The sequence below is a fragment of the Procambarus clarkii genome, chromosome 43, assembly GCF_040958095.1.
Source record: "Procambarus clarkii isolate CNS0578487 chromosome 43, FALCON_Pclarkii_2.0, whole genome shotgun sequence".
Lineage (NCBI taxonomy): Eukaryota > Metazoa > Arthropoda > Malacostraca > Decapoda > Cambaridae > Procambarus > Procambarus clarkii.
In genome coordinates, this window is record NC_091192.1 from 29,521,307 (window position 1) to 29,529,189 (window position 7,883).

Here is a 7,883-nt window from a genome sequence, read left to right on the forward strand (position 1 = left end):
GATATAGCAAACAAAGCCAAGACCGAACCAAGCTACTCCACAGTCACATCAGAAGGAAAACAACAGTGAAAGAACAGGTATTGAAACTTAGAACAGGCGAGGACAGGTATACAGAGAATGACAGAGAGGTGTGTGAGGAACTCAACAAGAGGTTCCAGGAGGTCTTCACAATAGAACAGGGTGAGGTCACTGTGCTAGAAGAAAGGGAGGTAAACCAGGCGGCCTTGGAGGAGTTCGAAATTACGAGAGAGGAGGTCAAGAGACACCTGCTGGATCTGGATGTTAGAAAGGCGGTTGGTCCAGATGGGATCTCACCATGGGTACTGAAAGAGTGTGCAGAGGCACTTTGCTTGCCACTCTCCATAGTGTATAGTAAATCACTAGAGACGGGAGACCTACCAGAAATATGGAAGACGGCGAATGTGGTCCCAATATACAAAAAGGGCGACAGACAAGAGGCACTGAACTACAGGCCAGTGTCCTTGACTTGTATACCATGCAAGGTGATGGAGAAGATCGTGAGAAAAAACCTGGTAACACATCTGGAGAGAAGGGACTTCGTGACAAATCGCCAACATGGATTCAGGAAGGGTAAATCTTGCCTTACAGGCTTGATAGAATTCTACGATGAGGTGACACAGATTAAGCAAGAAAGAGAGGGCTGGGCGGACTGCATTTTCTTGGATTGTCGGAAAGCCTTTGACACAGTACCGCATAAGAGGCTGGTACATAAGCTGGAGAGACAGGCAGGTGTAGCTGGTAAGGTGCTCCAGTGGATAAGGGAGTATCTAAGCAATAGGAAGCAGAGAGTTACGGTGAGGGGTGAGACCTCCGATTGGCGTGAAGTCACCAGTGGAGTCCCACAGGGCTCTGTACTCGGTCCTATCTTGTTTCTGATATATGTAAATGATCTCCCGGAGGGTATCGATTCATTTCTCTCAATGTTTGCGGACGATGCTAAAATTATGAGAAGGATTAAAACAGAAGAGGACTGTTTGAGGCTTCAAGAAGACCTAGACAAGCTGAAGGAATGGTCGAACAAATGGTTGTTAGAGTTTAACCCAACCAAATGTAATGTAATGAAGATAGGTGTAGGGAGCAGGAGGCCAGATACAAGGTATCATCTGGGAGAGGAAATTCTTCAGGAGTCAGAGAAGGAAAAAGACTTGGGGGTTGATATCACGCCAGACCTGTCTCCTGCAGCACATATCAAGCGGATAACATCAGCGGCATATGCCAGGCTGGCCAACATACGAACGGCATTCAGAAACTTGTGTAAAGAATCATTCAGAACTTTGTATACCACATATGTCAGGCCAATCCTGGAGTATGCAGCCCCAGCATGGAGTCCATATCTAGTCAAGGATAAGACTAAACTGGAAAAGGTTCAAAGGTTTGCCACCAGACTAGTACCCGAGCTGAGAGGTATGAGCTACGAGGAGAGACTACGGGAATTAAACCTCACTTCGCTGGAAGACAGAAGAGTTAGGGGGGACATGATCACCACATTCAAGATTCTGAAGGGGATTGATAGGGTAGATAAAGACAGTCTATTTAACACAAGGGGAACACGCACAAGGGGACACAGGTGGAAACTGAGTGCCCAAATGAGCCACAGAGATATTAGAAAGAACTTTTTTAGTGTCAGAGTGGTTGACAAATGGAATGCATTAGGGGGTGATGTGGTGGAGGCTCACTCCATACACAGCTTCAAGTGTAGATATGACAGAGCCCGATAGGCTCAGGAATCTGTACACCTGTTGATTGACGGTTGAGAGGCGGGACCAAAGAGCCAGAGCTCAACCCCCGCAAACACAACTAGGTGAGTACAACTAGGTGAGTACACACACACACACACACACACACACACACACACACACACACACACACACACACACACACACACACACACACACACACACACACAAAGGTATGCCACTAGACTAGTCCCAGAACTAAAGGCATGAGTTACGAGGAAAGGCTGCGGGAAATACACCTTACGACACTGGAAGACAGAAGAGTAAGGGGAGACATGATCACAACCTACAAAATCCTCAGGGGGGAATCGACCGGGTAGACAAGGATAAACTATTCAACACTGGTGGGATGCGAACAAGGGGACACAGGTGGAAACTGAGTACCCACATGAGCCACAGGGACGTTAGAAGGAACTTTTTCAGTGTCAGAGTAGTTAACAGGTAGAATGCATTAGGCAGTGATGTGGTGGAGGCTGACTCCATACACAGTTTCAAATGTAGATATGATAGAGCCCAGTAGGCTCAGGAATCTGTACACCAGTTGATTGACAGTTGAGAGGCGGGACCAAAGAGCCAAAGCTCAACCCCCGTAAGCACAACTAGGTGAACACACACACACACACAGACACACACACACACACGTGTGTGTGTCTGGGTTTGGGTCTGGTAGCTGAGTGGACAGCGTGCAGGTCTCGTAATTCTGTGGCCCGGGTTCGATTCCCGGACCAGGCAGAAACAAATGGGCAACGTTTCTTTCACCCTGAATGCCCCTGTTACCTAGCAGTAAAGAGGGACCTGGGAGTTAGACAGCAGTTACGAAGCTGCTTCCTGTGTGTGTGTGTGTGTGTGTGTGTGTGTGTGTGTGTGTGTGTGTGTGTGTGTGTGTGTGTGTGTGTGTGTGTGTGTGTGTGTGTGTGGAAAAAAATTACTTAGTAGTTAGTAACAGTTGATTGACACTTGAGAGACGGGCTGAAAGAGCCAAAGCTCAACCCCCCCGCAAGCACAAATAGGTGAGTACACAGTCCTCAAGCCTTAGCCCCTGGGGTGGGAATTGGTTCATTAGTGCTGTGCAGAGCTGCGCCTCTCTTGCTAATGATGGCTGTTGCCGCATCTCCACTCATGACTCATTGTTGCAGGTCCTCCCTTCCCCCTTACCCCTTATCCCTCCCCCTAAGTCCCCCCTCCCCCTTACCCCTTGGAACTAACGACTAACTGGCCAGCCATACCTCCTACACCTGAGGACTTGCACACACACACATTCAAGACCCATTGCACATGAGCACCCTGCATACACACTAGGTTACCAGGTGAGTACATTCCCCCAGACCCACTGCATATATCCTCATCTTTCCCGCAGACGTAATCGTTTGGGAGAGCTTTTAACGCGGGAAGAAAGGTAGTCTTCGAGTAGGCTGGGTGGTAGTTTAACACTAGCTGGCCCTTCCTTAACACACTCCTATGATTTCCAAACATAGGATGATGATTCTCACACACACACACCTATGATGATTCTTGCGCACCTGTGATATATGTGTGATCCTTTATACACTCCTGGGATCATCACACAGTGTGTATGTGTGTGATGTATTTACATTATTCATGTGTATTCACGTATTCACTGTAAACCAGTCACACAGGTTTACACCTTGTGGTGTATCCTGAGTGGCCTGTAAAGCCTGGGTCTTGTTTTCTAAAAAAAAAGTATACCACGTAATGGGGTAAAGTGTATTAAAGTCTTAACTAAGTTTGCTTAGCTAATAAGATACACTGTTGTCAGAACTAAGCCTTTTTGTCGGGTATATCGAGATGTGTCTAATTGTTAGTCTACTGTTATATCTATACTGCTTTAGTAGATTAACTGTAGACTAGACTTTTTTAATCTACTGTTTTAGTATAGCCATCAGTGTGTTTTCGGTTGGTATCTACCATAGGGGGATACTTTATTATTTTGACATGTTAATGTATCTTATTTATTGTGTATTGACTACTTACGCCTGCAAGATCGCGGTGTCAACTCTAAGACATGGACAGGGTTAGAGATTTTCAGTCGATTCTCAATCGACTTAAGAATGATCCTGGGGCCAGATTCACGAAAGCACTTACGAACGTGTACATCTTTCCTCAATCTTTGACAGCTTTGGTTACATTTATTAAACAGTTTACGTGCATGAAAACTTCCCATTCAACTGTTGTTATTGTTATAAACAGCCTCCTGGTGCTTCGGAGCTCATTAACTGTTTAATAATTGGAAATAGCAGCCGCCAAAGATTGAGAAAAGATGTACAGGTTCGTAAGTGCTTGCGTAAGGGCTTTCGTGAATCTGGCCCCAGGACGGACCGAAACGTCGTCGTCCCTTCACTTTCTAGTGTATAGTTTGGTCAACATTTCAGCCACGTTATTGTAACTCCAGGGTTAGAGAGCTGTACAAAGTACTGTACTCTGTAGTCCAGTACACACTCCACTGAACATGTATCCACTACAGCACAGAGTACATTGGATGTGTGTGTGTGTGTGTGTGTGTATTGTATAGTACACATTCAAGCACAGGGGGACTGAACTGCTTGTGTAACGGTAACGAGCGGATATGTATAACTACACGACAGCTTGGGGATCACCTGACGCCACCACCTACCTCCGCCCTTGTCAGTGACTCAGTCGTCTGAAGCACACAGCTGTGAGGTTCTGAACCGTGGTTCAGGGGCGCGTTCTGAACCGTGGTTCAGGGGCGCGTTCTGAACCGTGGTTCAGGGGCGCGTTCTGAACCGTGGTTCAGGGGCGCGTTCTGAACCGTGGTTCAGGGGCGCGTTCTGAACCGTGGTTCAGGGGCGCGTTCTGAACCGTGGTTCAGGGGCGCGTTCTGAGCCGTGGTTCAGGGGCGCGTTCTGAACCGTGGTTCAGGGGCGCGTTCTGAACCGTGGTTCAGGGGCGCGTTCTGAACCGTGGTTCAGGGGCGCGTTCTGAGCCGTGGTTCAGGGGCGCGTTCTGAACCGTGGTTCAGGGGCGCGTTCTGAACCGTGGTTCAGGGGCGCGTTCTGAACCGTGGTTCAGGGGCGCGTTCTGAGCCGTGGTTCAGGGGCGCGTTCTGAACCGTGGTTCAGGGGCGCGTTCTGAACCATGGTTCAGGGGTGCGTGAAGTAACCATATAGCTCCTGAACGCTCGGTCGCGCTCCAGCGCAGAATCATTTGCTCGGTGCTTGTAACTAACTGGTCCGAGCGTTCAGTGGCCCGGACTTAGTTAACCAGCTTCTTAAGGTTATCTTGAGATGATTTCGGGGCTTTTTAGTGTCCCGCGGGCCGGTCCTCGACCAGGCCTCCACCCCCAGGAAGCAGCCCGTGACAGCTGACTAACACCCAGGTACCTATTTTACTGCTAGGTAACAGGGGGCATAGAGTGAAAGAAACTCTGCCCAATGTTTCTCGCCGGCGCCTGGGATCGAACCCAGGACCACAGGATCACAAGTCCAGCGTGCTGTCCGCTCGGCCGACCGGGTCCCGTTTAAGGTTTATCAGCTTAACGTTGATAGCGAAAGCAATCGTTCGGTCGTTGTTCTAATCGTTAATCATTTTTTAGCCCAATCGTGTCCCAGCGAGCGGCTCAGGGCCAGGATTCGTATTTATACAACCACTTGCGAAACCTGTTCATCTTCCCTTCAGCACAGCGGCTTTGTTTAAAACTTATTAAACAGTTTATGAACTTCGAAGGCACTACGAGGTTGTTTATAACAATAACAACCCCTGGGTTGTGAAGTTTCTAAGCTCGTAAACTGTTATATAAATATAAATACAACCGCCATGATTGAGGAAAGATGTACAGGTTTCGTAAGTGGTGGCGTAAATGACTGGTGACTCCTGGCTCAGAGCTGCTCGCCACCAGCAGAATATTTAGTCAAAAATATTAGGAAATGTTCTCGGTTAATATAGAACAAACTGGTATTTTTAATTATGTTTAATATTTAATTAATTAATTTAATTTTATGGTGACAAAATATTTGGTCCTGCAGGATAAATCTAATTATTATTATTATTATTATTGCTTTTATTATTATTGCTTTTATTATTATAATTGCTTTGCTCCGTATCTGCTTCTTCCTGATCTCCAGCGTCACCAGCTTGGGGTTCCAGGACCAGCAGCTTGGGGTTCCAGGACCACCAGCTTGGGGTTCCAGGACCAGCAGCTTGGGGTTCCAGGACCAGCAGCTTGGGGTTCCAGGACCACCAGCTTGGGGTTCCAGGACCAGCAGCTTGGGGTTCCAGGACCAGCAGCTTGGGGTTCCAGGACCAGCAGCTTGGGGTTCCAGGACCACCAGTTTGGGGTTCCAGGACCAGCAGCTTGGGGTTCCAGGACCACCAGTTTGGGGTTCCAGGACCAGCAGCTTGGGGTTCCAGGACCAGCAGCTTGGGGTTCCAGGACCACCAGCTTGGGGTTCCAGGACCAGCAGCTTGGGGTTCCAGGACCAGCAGCTTGGGGTTCCAGGACCAGCAGCTTGGGGTTCCAGGACCGTCAGCTTGGGGTTCCAGGACCACCAGCTTGGGGTTCCAGGACCGTCAGCTTGGGGTTCCAGGACCACCAGCTTGGGGTTCCAGGACCACCAGCTTGGGGTTCCAGGACCACCAGCTTGGGGTTCCAGGACCAGCAGCTTGGGGTTCCAGGACCAGCAGCTTGGGGTTCCAGGATCAGCAGCTTGGGGTTCCAGGACCACCAGCTTGGGGTTCCAGGACCAGCAGATTGGGGTTCCAGGATCAGCAGCTTGGGGTTCCAGGACCACCAGCTTGGGGTTCCAGGACCAGCAGCTTGGGGTTCCAGGACCGCCAGCTTGGGGTTCCAGGACCACCAGCTTGGGGTTCCAGGACCAGCAGCTTGGGGTTCCAGGACCAGCAGCTTGGGGTTCCAGGACCACCAGCTTGGGGTTTCAGGACCACCAGAGACTGTTCTTGGACTTCCAGTTCCAGCACCACCAGCTCTGATTCCAGCACAGAAACTTCCAGGTTCCAGAACACGACAAAAACGCTTCGAGGACCACCAATCGAAGCCCTATAGTTATTATATTTACCCAGATATGTTTACAGGATTGAGTGTCAGCTCCTGGTCCCCCGTCTCGTTTGCCTAAATAAATCCTTATATTACATCCCCCCTTGGGGTATGTACACCCCCGGTTCCATTCCCCAATGGAGGATTACATAATCCCAGTGGGGTTTACATCCCCCTGGGGGCATGGAAGCCTAATAATGGCGGTGTATGGGATTCAATCTCTGAACAGTCTAGTTGTTGGATTAGAATCAGTTAAAATGGTCAGCACCAATACCTTGATGCCGCCATGTTTTAAATGCACGCAAACAACAGCAAATATCTCACTAGTTGTTACTGCCTCGTGTAATTGTGACAACTTCCAACTATCTTGTAAGTCTCCCGTTTCCAGTGACTTGTTGTAGACCATAGATAGTGGCATGCAAAGTGCTTCTGCCCCCTCTTTTAGCATCCATAATGAGATGCCATCAGGTCCAACAGCGTTAGTCACTTCTATATCGAGCAGATACCTCCTAACCTCATCTCTGGTAATTTCACTATCTTCCAAGTCTGTTTGGGTCATCGCCACCCCTCTTAGTTCAGGGGACTTCTCCGTGCTCTATTGTGAAGACTTCCTGGAATCTCTTGTTAAGCTCTTCACACACCTCTTTGTCTTTCTCTGTGTACCCATCCTTTCCCTTTTTTTAGTTTCATCACCTGTTCTTTTACTGTTGTTATCCTCCTGATGTGGCTGTATAGCAGATTTGGTGTCCCTGTCCTTATATATCCCTTCCAAGTGCTATATAGTCGTACTGGCTTAGCGCTGTCACCTGATAATTCTTTACCTTCCTTACCTTCCCTACCTTACCCCTCCCCTTTCAAATGCCATATATACTGCCTTAGCGCTCTCTCCTGATAATTGATTTACCTTCGGACACAAAAACATTTTATCTGATTTCAGAATTTTTGTGCATATTGTCAAGATGTATTGAGAAAGAATCTGCGAATCTCAGATTATATTTTTCTATGTTTATTTTCGCCCGGATTATGTCCGGGTTAAGAGAGGTGTTTTTTGTCTCGTTCAATGCATATAAAGTCAACAGCTGGTGTTTTTATTGGAT